Genomic DNA, 12,959 nt, shown 5'->3' with positions numbered 1-12,959 from the left:
GCTGAACATACACTGATCACGTGCCTGATCATGCACTGATTGCGTAAATTAGCATGCAGTTATCTGCTGTCTGAATTGAGCTTATCATGTGACTAATCACGAACTGATCACGTGGGTGTAATGCACTGATCACGTGACAGTGCACACACTGAAAATATGGATGATCATACACTGATCACTTCACTGATCACGCACTGATCACATGACGGATCATGCACTGATCACGTGGCTGATCAGGCACTGAACACGAAGCTGATCATACTCTGATCACGTGAGTGTGCATGCACTGATCACGTGGGTGATCATGAACTGATCACGTGGCTTATCATACACTGCTCACGTGGCTGATCATGCTCTAATTACGTTGCGGATGATGCACTGATCACGTGGCTGATCATACACTGATCACGTGGGTGATCATGAACTGATCACGTGGCTGATCATACACTGATCACATGAATGATCATGCACTAGTCACGTGGCTATCATGCGCTGATCACGTGGCTGATCATGCACTGATCTCGTTGCGTATCATGCACTGATCACATGACGGCGCATGAACTGATCAGTGGATATTATACACTGATCACGTGGCTGATCAGGCACTGATCACGTGGCTGATCGTACTCTGAACACGAAGCTGAAAATACACTGATCACGAGACTGCATGCACTGATCACTTGACTGCGCATGCACTGATCACGTGGATGATAATACGCTGATCACTTGACTGCTTATGCACTAAAAAAATGGCTGATCATGCACTGATCACATGACTGATCATGCACTGATCACTTGACTGATCATGCACTGATTAATCATGTGCTGGTCACGTGGCTATCATGCACTGATCACTTGGCTGATCATACACTGATCACGTGACTGATCATGCATAGATCACGTGACTATCATGCACTGATCACTTGATTGTGCATGCAATAATCACGTGGATGATCACGCATTTATCACGTGGCTGATCATGCACTAATCACATGGCGGAACATGAACTGATCACGTGACTTAGCATGCAGTGATCTCGTGTCTGAATGGTGCTGATCATGTGACTAATCAAGAACTGATGACGTGGCTATAATGCACTGATCACGTGACTGCGCCAGCACTGATCATGTGGATGATCATACACTGATGACGTTACAGATCAGGCACTGATCACGTGACTGATCATTCACTGATCACGTGACTATTATGCACTGATCACGGGACTGCACATGCAGTGTTCACGTAATTGTAGACAATGATCACGTGGCTATCATGCACTGATCACGTGTCTATCATGCCCTGAACACGTGGCTGATCAAACACTGATCACGTGGCTGATCATGCACTGATCACGTGGCTGATCACGCACTAATCACTTTGTGGATCATGCACTGATACGTGGCGGATCATACACTGATCACATGACTGATCATGCACTGATCACGTGCCTGATCATGCACTGATCCCGTGGCTGATCATGCACTGATCACGTTGCAGATCATGCACTCATCACGTGGCTGATCATACAATGATCACGTGGCTGATCATGCACTGATCACATGTATGTTCGTACACTGATCACGTGGCTGATCATGCACAAATCCCATTGCATATCATGCTCTGATCAGGTTGCTATCATGTACTGATCACGTGGCTGATCATACAGTGATCACGTGACTGACCATGCACTGATTACGTGGCTATCATGCACTGATCACATGGCTGATCATGCACTGTTAACCTGGCTATAATACACTGATCTCATGACTGATCATGCATTCTTCACGTGCCTGATCATGCACTGATCACGTGGCTGATCTTGCACTGATCACGTGGCTGATCATGCACTGATCTGGTGGCTATCATGCACTGATAATGTGGCTTATCATACATTGATCACCTAAATAATCATGCACTGATCACGTGGCGATCTTGCTCTGATCACGTGGTTGATCAGGCACTGATCACTTAGCTATCATGCACTGATCACATGACTGCACAAGAACTGATCACTTAGATATCATACACAGGACACGTGACAGATCATGTACTGATCACGTGACTGATCATGCACTGATCTGGTGGCTATCATGCATTGATCACGTGGTTGATCATACACTGGTCACGTGACTGATCATGCACTGATCACCTGGCTATCATGCACTAATCACGTAGCTGATCTGGAACAGATCACGTGACTAATCATGCAGTGATCACGTCGCTATCATGCAATGATCTCGAGATTGCGCATGCACTGATCATATGGATGATCACACACTGATCACGTGACAGATCATGCACTGAACACGTGACTTATCATGCACTGATCACGTGACTGCACATGCACTGATCATGTGACTGAGCATGCACTGATCATGTAGCTGATCATGCACTGATCACGAAGTTGAGCATACACTGATCATGTGACTGAGCATGCACTGATCACGTAGCTGATCATGCACTGATCACGAAGTTGATCATACACTGATCACGTGAGTGTGCATGCACTGATCACTTGGCGGATCATGCAATGATCACGTGGCTGATCATGCACTGATCACGTAGGTCTCATGCACTGATCACATGTCAATCATGCCCGGATCCCGTGGCTGATCATGCACTGATCGCGTGACTGATCATGCACTAGTCACCTGGCTATCATGCCTAATCCCGTGGCTGATCATACACTGATCACGTGGCTGATCATGCACTGATCTCGAAGCTGATAATACACTGATCACGTGAGTGTGCATGCAATGATCACATGGCTGATCATGCACTGATCACGTGGCTGAACATGCTCTGATCCCGTGGGTGATCATGCCCTTATCACGTGGATTATCATACACTGATCACGTGGCTGATCATGCACTAATCACGTTGTGAATCATGCATTGATCACGTGGCTGATAATACACTGATTACGTGGCTGATCATACACTGATCACGTGGCTGATCATGCACTATTCACGTGGCTGATCATGCACTAATCACTTTGTGGATCATGCACTGATTACGTGGCAGATCATACACTGATCACATGACTGATCATGCAATGATCACGTGCCTGATCATGCACTGATCACGAAGCTGATCATCCACTGATCACTTGACTGTGCATGCACTGATCACGTGGCTGAGCATGCACTGATCACATGGCTGATCATACACTGATCACGTGGCTGATCATACACTAATCACGTTGCAGATCATGCACTCATCACGTGGCTGATCATACAATGATCACGTGGCTGATCATGCACTGATCACATGTATGATCGTACACTGATCAGGTGGCTGATCATGCACAAATCCCATTGCATATCATGCTCTGATCAGGTTGCTATCATGTACTGATCACGTGGCTGATCATACAGTGATCACGTGACTGACCATGCACTGATTACGTGGCTATCATGCACTGATCACGTGGCTGATCATGCACTGTTAACCTGGCGATAATACACTGATCTCGTGACTGATCATGCATTCTTCATGTGCCTGATCATGCACTGATCACGTGGCTGATCCTGCACTGATCACGTGGCTGATAATGCACTGATCACTTGACTGATCATGCACTGATCACGTGTCTGATCATGCACTACTCACGTGACTGATCATGGACTGATCACGTGACTGATCATGCACTGATCATGAGCCTGATCATGCACTGATCACGGGCCTGTTCATGCACTGATCACGTGGCTGATCCTGCACTGATCACGAGGCTGATCATACACTGATCACGTGACTGTGCATGCAATGATCACTTGGCTGATTATGTACTCATCACGTGGCTGATCATGCACTGATAACCTGGCTATCATCCACTGATCACGTGAGTGATCATGCACTCTTCACGTGCATGATCATGCACTGATCACGTGTCTTAGCATGCACTAACCATGTTGCTGATCATGCAATTGTCAGGTGGCTATCATGCACTGTTTACCTGGCTGATCATGCACTGATCACATGGCTGTAATACACTGACCACTTGACTGTGCATGCACTGATCATGTGGATGATTATACACTGATCACGTGACTGATCATGCACTGATCATGTGTCTGATCATGCACTGATAAAGTGCTTGACCATGCACTGATCACGTGGCTGAGCATACAGTGATTACATGACTGATCATGCACTAATCACGTTGTGGATCATGCACTGATCACGTGACAGATCATGCACTAGTCACGTGGCTATCACGCACTGATCACGTGGCTGATCATACACTGATCACGTGCCTGATCATGCACTGATCACGTGCCTGATCATGCACTGATTGCGTAACTTAGCATGCAGTGATCTCGTGTCTGAATTGTGCTGATCATGTGACTAATCAAGAACTGATCACGTGGCTATAATGCACTGATCACGTGACTGCGCACGCACTGAAAACATGGATGACCATACACTGATCACGTCACTGATCACGCACTGATCACGTGACTGATCATGCACTGATCACGTGGCTGATCATGCACTGATCACGAAGCTGATCATACTCTGATCACCTGAGTGTGCATGCACTGATCACGTGGCTGATCATGCACTAATCACGTTTTGGATGATGCACTGATCACGTGGCTGATCATACACTGATCACGTGGGTGATCATGAACTGATCACGTGGCTGATCATACACTGATCACATGAATGATCATGCACTAATCACGTTGTGGATCATGCACTGATCACGTGGCTGATAATACACTGATTACGTGGCTGATCATACAATGATCACGTGGCTGATCATGCACTGATCACGTGGCTGATCATGCACTAATCACTTTGTGGAGCATGCACTGATTACGTGGCAGATCATACAATGATCACATGACTGATCATGCACTGATCACGTGCCTGGTCATGCACTGATCACGTGGCTGATCATGCACTGATCACGAAGCTGATCATCCACTTATCACTTGACTGTGCATGCACTGATCACGTGGCTGAGCATGCACTGATCACGTGGCTGTTCATACACTGATCACGTGGCTGATAATACACTAATCACGTTGCAGATCATGCACTGATCACGTGGCTCATCATGCACTAATCACTTTGTGGAGCATGCACTGATTACCTGGCAGATCATACAATGATCACATGACTGATCATGCACTGATCACGTGCCTGGTCATGCACTGATCACGTGGCTGATCATGCACTGATCACGAAGCTGATCATCCACTTATCACTTGACTGTGCATGCACTGATCACGTGGCTGAGCATGCACTGATCACGTGGCTGATCATACACTGATCACGTGGCTGATCATACACTAATCACGTTGCAGATCATGCACTCATCACGTGGCTGATCATACAATTATCACGTGGCTGATTATGCACTGATCACATGTATGATCGTACACTGATCAGGTGGCTGATCATGCACAAATCCCATTGCATATCATGCTCTGATTAGGTTGCTATCATGTACTGATCACGTGGCTGATCATACAGTGATCACGTGACTGACCATGCACTGATTAGGTGGCTATCATGCACTGATCACCTGGCTGCTCATGTACTGATCAGGTGGCTGATCATGCACTGATAACCTGGCTATCATCCACTGATCACGTGAATGATCATGAACTCTTCACGTGCATGATCATGCACTGATCACGTGTCTTAGCATGCACTAACCATGTTGCTGATCATGCAATTGTGAGGTGGCTATCATGCACTGTTTACCTGGCTGATCATGCACTGATCACATGGCTGTAATACACTGACCACTTGACTGTGCATGCACTGATCATGTGGATGATTATACACTGATCACGTGACTGATCATGCACTGATCATGTGTCTGATCATGCACTGATAAAGTGCTTGATCATGCACTGATCACGTGGCTGAGCATACAGTGATTACATGACTGATCATGCACTAATCACGTTGTGGATCATGCACTGATCCCGTGACTGATCATGCACTAGACACGTGGCTATCATGCACTGATCACGTGGCTGATCTGGAACAGATCAGGTGACTAATCATGCAGTGATCATGTCGCTATCATGCACTGATCTCGAGATTGTGCATGCACTGATCATATGGATGATCACACACTGATCACGTGACAGATCATGCACTGAACACGTGACTTATCATGCACTGATCACGTGACTGCACATGCACTGATCATGTGACTGAGCATGCACTGATCACGTAGCTGATCATGCACTGATCACGAAGTTGAGCATACACTGATCATGTGACTGAGCATGCACTGATCACGTAGCTGATCATGCACTGATCACGAAGTTGATCATACACTGATCACGTGAGTGTGCATGCACTGATCACGTGGCAGATCATGCAATGATCACGTGGCTGATCATGCACTGATCACGTAGGTCTCATGCACTGATCACATGTCAATCATGCCCGGATCCTGTGGCTGATCATGCACTGATCGCGTGACTGATCATGCACTAGTCACCTGGCTATCATGCCTAATCCCGTGGCTGATCATACACTGATCACGTGAGTGTGCATGCAATGATCACATGGCTGATCATGCACTGATCACTTGGCTGAACATGCTCTGATCCCGTGGGTGATCATGCACTTATCACGTGGCTTATCATACACTGATCACGTGGCTGATAATGCACTAATCACGTTGTGGATGATGCACTGGTCACGTGGCTGATTATACACTGATCACATGACTGATCATGCACTAATCACGTTGTGGATCATGCACTGATCACGTGGCTGATCATGCACTGATCACGTGGCTGATCATGCACTGATCACGTGGCTGATCATACTCTGATCACGTGGATGATCATACACTGATCACGTGATTGCATATGCACTGATCACCTGACTGATCAGGCACTGATCACGTGGCTATCATGCACTGATTACGTGGCTTATCATACATTAATCACATAACTAAATATGCACTGATCACGAAGCCTATCATACACTGATAATGTGCCTGTGTATGCACTAATCACGTGGATGATCATGCACTGATCACGTGGCTGAGCATACAGTGATCACGTGACTGTGCATGAACTGATCACTTGTCTGATCATGCACTGATCATGTGACTGCACATGCACTGATCACGTGGCTGATCATACTGTGATCAAGTGGCTGATAATGCACTGATTACTTGGCTGATCATGCACAGATCACGTAGCTATCATGTGCCGATCACATGGCGATCATGCCCTGATCCCGTGGCTGATCATGCACTGATCGCGTGACTGATCATGCACTAGTCACTTGGCTATCATGCACTGATCAGGTGGCTGATATGCACTGATCACGTGGCTGATATGCACTGATCACGTGGCTGATCATGCACTGATCACGAAGCTGATCATGCAATGATCACGTGGCTGATCATACACGGATCACGTGGCTGATCATGCAATGATCACCTGGCTGATCATTCACTGATCACGTGGGGGATCATTAACTGATCACGTGGCTGAGCATACACTCATCACGTGGCTGATCTTGCACTTATCACGTGGCTGATCATACAGAGATTACATGACTGATCATGCACTAATCACGTTGTGGATCATGCACTGATCACGTGACTGATCATGCACTAGTCACGTGGCTATCATGCACTGATCACATGGCTGAACATACACTGATCACGTGACTGATCATGCACTGATCACGTGCCTGATCATGCACTGATTGCGTAAATTAGCATGCAGTTATCTGCTGTCTGAATTGAGCTTATCATGTGACTAATCAAGAACTGATCACGTGGCTATAATGCACTGATCACGTGACTGCGCACGCACTGAAAACATGGATGACCATACACTGATCACGTCACTGATCACGCACTGATCACGTGACTGATCATGCACTGATCACGTGGCTGATCATGCACTGATCACGAAGCTGATCATACTCTGATCACCTGAGTGTGCATGCACTGATCACGTGGCTGATCATGCACTAATCACGTTTTGGATGATGCACTGATCACGTGGCTGATCATACACTGATCACGTGGGTGATCATGAACTGATCACGTGGCTGATCATACACTGATCACATGAATGATCATGCACTAATCACGTTGTGGATCATGCACTGATCACGTGGCTGATAATACACTGATTACGTGGCTGATCATACAATGATCACGTGGCTGATCATGCACTGATCACGTGGCTGATCATGCACTAATCACTTTGTGGAGCATGCACTGATTACGTGGCAGATCATACAATGATCACATGACTGATCATGCACTGATCACGTGCCTGGTCATGCACTGATCACGTGGCTGATCATGCACTGATCACGAAGCTGATCATCCACTTATCACTTGACTGTGCATGCACTGATCACGTGGCTGAGCATGCACTGATCACGTGGCTGTTCATACACTGATCACGTGGCTGATAATACACTAATCACGTTGCAGATCATGCACTGATCACGTGGCTCATCATGCACTAATCACTTTGTGGAGCCTGCACTGATTACCTGGCAGATCATACAATGATCACATGACTGATCATGCACTGATCACGTGCCTGGTCATGCACTGATCACGTGGCTGATCATGCACTGATCACGAAGCTGATCATCCACTTATCACTTGACTGTGCATGCACTGATCACGTGGCTGAGCATGCACTGATCACGTGGCTGATCATACACTGATCACGTGGCTGATCATACACTAATCACGTTGCAGATCATGCACTCATCACGTGGCTGATCATACAATTATCACGTGGCTGATTATGCACTGATCACATGTATGATCGTACACTGATCAGGTGGCTGATCATGCACAAATCCCATTGCATATCATGCTCTGATTAGGTTGCTATCATGTACTGATCACGTGGCTGATCATACAGTGATCACGTGACTGACCATGCACTGATTAGGTGGCTATCATGCACTGATCACCTGGCTGCTCATGTACTGATCAGGTGGCTGATCATGCACTGATAACCTGGCTATCATCCACTGATCACGTGAATGATCATGAACTCTTCACGTGCATGATCATGCACTGATCACGTGTCTTAGCATGCACTAACCATGTTGCTGATCATGCAATTGTGAGGTGGCTATCATGCACTGTTTACCTGGCTGATCATGCACTGATCACATGGCTGTAATACACTGACCACTTGACTGTGCATGCACTGATCATGTGGATGATTATACACTGATCACGTGACTGATCATGCACTGATCATGTGTCTGATCATGCACTGATAAAGTGCTTGATCATGCACTGATCACGTGGCTGAGCATACAGTGATTACATGACTGATCATGCACTAATCACGTTGTGGATCATGCACTGATCCCGTGACTGATCATGCACTAGTCACGTGGCTATCATGCACTGATCACGTGGCTGATCTGGAACAGATCAGGTGACTAATCATGCAGTGATCATGTCGCTATCATGCACTGATCTCAAGATTGTGCATGCACTGATCATATGGATGATCACACACTGATCACGTGACAGATCATGCACTGAACACGTGACTTATCAAGCACTGATCACGTGACTGCACATGCACTGGTCATGTGACTGAGCATGCACTGATCACGTAGCTGATCATGCACTGATCACGAAGTTGAGCATACACTGATCATGTGACTGAGCATGCACTGATCACGTAGCTGATCATGCACTGATCACGAAGTTGATCATACACTGATCACGTGAGTGTGCATGCACTGATCACGTGGCAGATCATGCAATGATCACGTGGCTGATCATGCACTGATCACGTAGGTCTCATGCACTGATCACATGTCAATCATGCCCGGATCCCGTGGCTGATCATGCACTGATCGCGTGACTGATCATGCACTAGTCACCTGGCTATCATGCCTAATCCCGTGGCTGATCATACACTGATCACGTGAGTGTGCATGCAATGATCACATGGCTGATCATGCACTGATCACGTGGCTGAACATGCTCTGATCCCGTGGGTGATCATGCACTTATCACGTGGCTTATCATACACTGATCACGTGGCTGATAATGCACTAATCACGTTGTGGATGATGCACTGGTCACGTGGCTGATTATACAGTGATCACATGACTGATCATGCACTAATCACGTTGTGGATCATGCACTGATCACGTGGCTGATCATGCACTGATCACGTGGCTGATCATGCACTGATCACGTGGCTGATCATACTCTGATCACGTGGATGATCATACACTGATCACGTGATTGCATATGCACTGATCACCTGACTGATCAGGCACTGATCACGTGGCTATCATGCACTGATTACGTGGCTTATCATACATTAATCACATAACTAAATATGCACTGATCACGAAGCCTATCATACACTGATAATGTGCCTGTGTATGCACTAATCACGTGGATGATCATGCACTGATCACGTGGCTGAGCATACAGTGATCACGTGACTGTGCATGAACTGATCACTTGTCTGATCATGCACTGATCATGTGACTGCACATGCACTGATCACGTGGCTGATCATACTGTGATCAAGTGGCTGATAATGCACTGATTACTTGGCTGATCATGCACAGATCACGTAGCTATCATGTGCCGATCACATGGCGATCATGCCCTGATCCCGTGGCTGATCATGCACTGATCGCGTGACTGATCATGCACTAGTCACTTGGCTATCATGCACTGATCAGGTGGCTGATATGCACTGATCACGTGGCTGATATGCACTGATCACGTGGCTGATCATGCACTGATCACGAAGCTGATCATGCAATGATCACGTGGCTGATCATACACGGATCACGTGGCTGATCATGCAATGATCACCTGGCTGATCATGCACTGATCACGTGGGGGATCATTAACTGATCACGTGGCTGAGCATACACTCATCACGTGGCTGATCTTGCACTTATCACGTGGCTGATCATACAGAGATTACATGACTGATCATGCACTAATCACGTTGTGGATCATGCACTGATCACGTGACTGATCATGCACTAGTCACGTGGCTATCATGCACTGATCACATGGCTGAACATACACTGATCACGTGACTGATCATGCACTGATCACGTGCCTGATCATGCACTGATTGCGTAAATTAGCATGCAGTTATCTGCTGTCTGAATTGAGCTTATCATGTGACTAATCACGAACTGATCACGTGGGTGTAATGCACTGATCACGTGACAGTGCACACACTGAAAATATGGATGATCATACACTGATCACTTCACTGATCACGCACTGATCACATGACGGATCATGCACTGATCACGTGGCTGATCAGGCACTGAACACGAAGCTGATCATACTCTGATCACGTGAGTGTGCATGCACTGATCACGTGGGTGATCATGAACTGATCACGTGGCTTATCATACACTGCTCACGTGGCTGATCATGCTCTAATTACGTTGCGGATGATGCACTGATCACGTGGCTGATCATACACTGATCACGTGGGTGATCATGAACTGATCACGTGGCTGATCATACACTGATCACATGAATGATCATGCACTAGTCACGTGGCTATCATGCGCTGATCACGTGGCTGATCATGCACTGATCACATGACGGCGCATGAACTGATCAGTGGATATTATACACTGATCACGTGGCTGATCAGGCACTGATCACGTGGCTGATCGTACTCTGAACACGAAGCTGAAAATACACTGATCACGAGACTGCATGCACTGATCACTTGACTGCGCATGCACTGATCACGTGGATGATAATACGCTGATCACTTGACTGCTTATGCACTAAAAAAATGGCTGATCATGCACTGATCACATGACTGATCATGCACTGATCACTTGACTGATCATGCACTGATTAATCATGTGCTGGTCACGTGGCTATCATGCACTGATCACTTGGCTGATCATACACTGATCACGTGACTGATCATGCATAGATCACGTGACTATCATGCACTGATCACTTGATTGTGCATGCAATAATCACGTGGATGATCACGCATTTATCACGTGGCTGATCATGCACTAATCACATGGCGGAACATGAACTGATCACGTGACTTAGCATGCAGTGATCTCGTGTCTGAATGGTGCTGATCATGTGACTAATCAAGAACTGATGACGTGGCTATAATGCACTGATCACGTGACTGCGCCAGCACTGATCATGTGGATGATCATACACTGATGACGTTACAGATCAGGCACTGATCACGTGACTGATCATTCACTGATCACGTGACTATTATGCACTGATCACGGGACTGCACATGCAGTGTTCACGTAATTGTAGACAATGATCACGTGGCTATCATGCACTGATCACGTGTCTATCATGCCCTGAACACGTGGCTGATCAAACACTGATCACGTGGCTGATCATGCACTGATCACGTGGCTGATCACGCACTAATCACTTTGTGGATCATGCACTGATACGTGGCGGATCATACACTGATCACATGACTGATCATGCACTGATCACGTGCCTGATCATGCACTGATCCCGTGGCTGATCATGCACTGATCACGTTGCAGATCATGCACTCATCACGTGGCTGATCATACAATGATCACGTGGCTGATCATGCACTGATCACATGTATGTTCGTACACTGATCACGTGGCTGATCATGCACAAATCCCATTGCATATCATGCTCTGATCAGGTTGCTATCATGTACTGATCACGTGGCTGATCATACAGTGATCACGTGACTGACCATGCACTGATTACGTGGCTATCATGCACTGATCACATGGCTGATCATGCACTGTTAACCTGGCTATAATACACTGATCTCATGACTGATCATGCATTCTTCACGTGCCTGATCATGCACTGATCACGTGGCTGATCTTGCACTGATCACGTGGCTGATCATGCACTGATCTGGTGGCTATCATGCACTGATAATGTGGCTTATCATACATTGATCACCTAAATAATCATG

This window comes from Bos taurus, unplaced genomic scaffold (assembly GCF_002263795.3).
Source record: "Bos taurus isolate L1 Dominette 01449 registration number 42190680 breed Hereford unplaced genomic scaffold, ARS-UCD2.0 Leftover_ScbfJmS_1324, whole genome shotgun sequence".
Lineage (NCBI taxonomy): Eukaryota > Metazoa > Chordata > Mammalia > Artiodactyla > Bovidae > Bos > Bos taurus.
The sequence above is the reverse complement of the archived record's forward strand: the minus strand, read 5'-3'. Positions refer to the sequence as shown.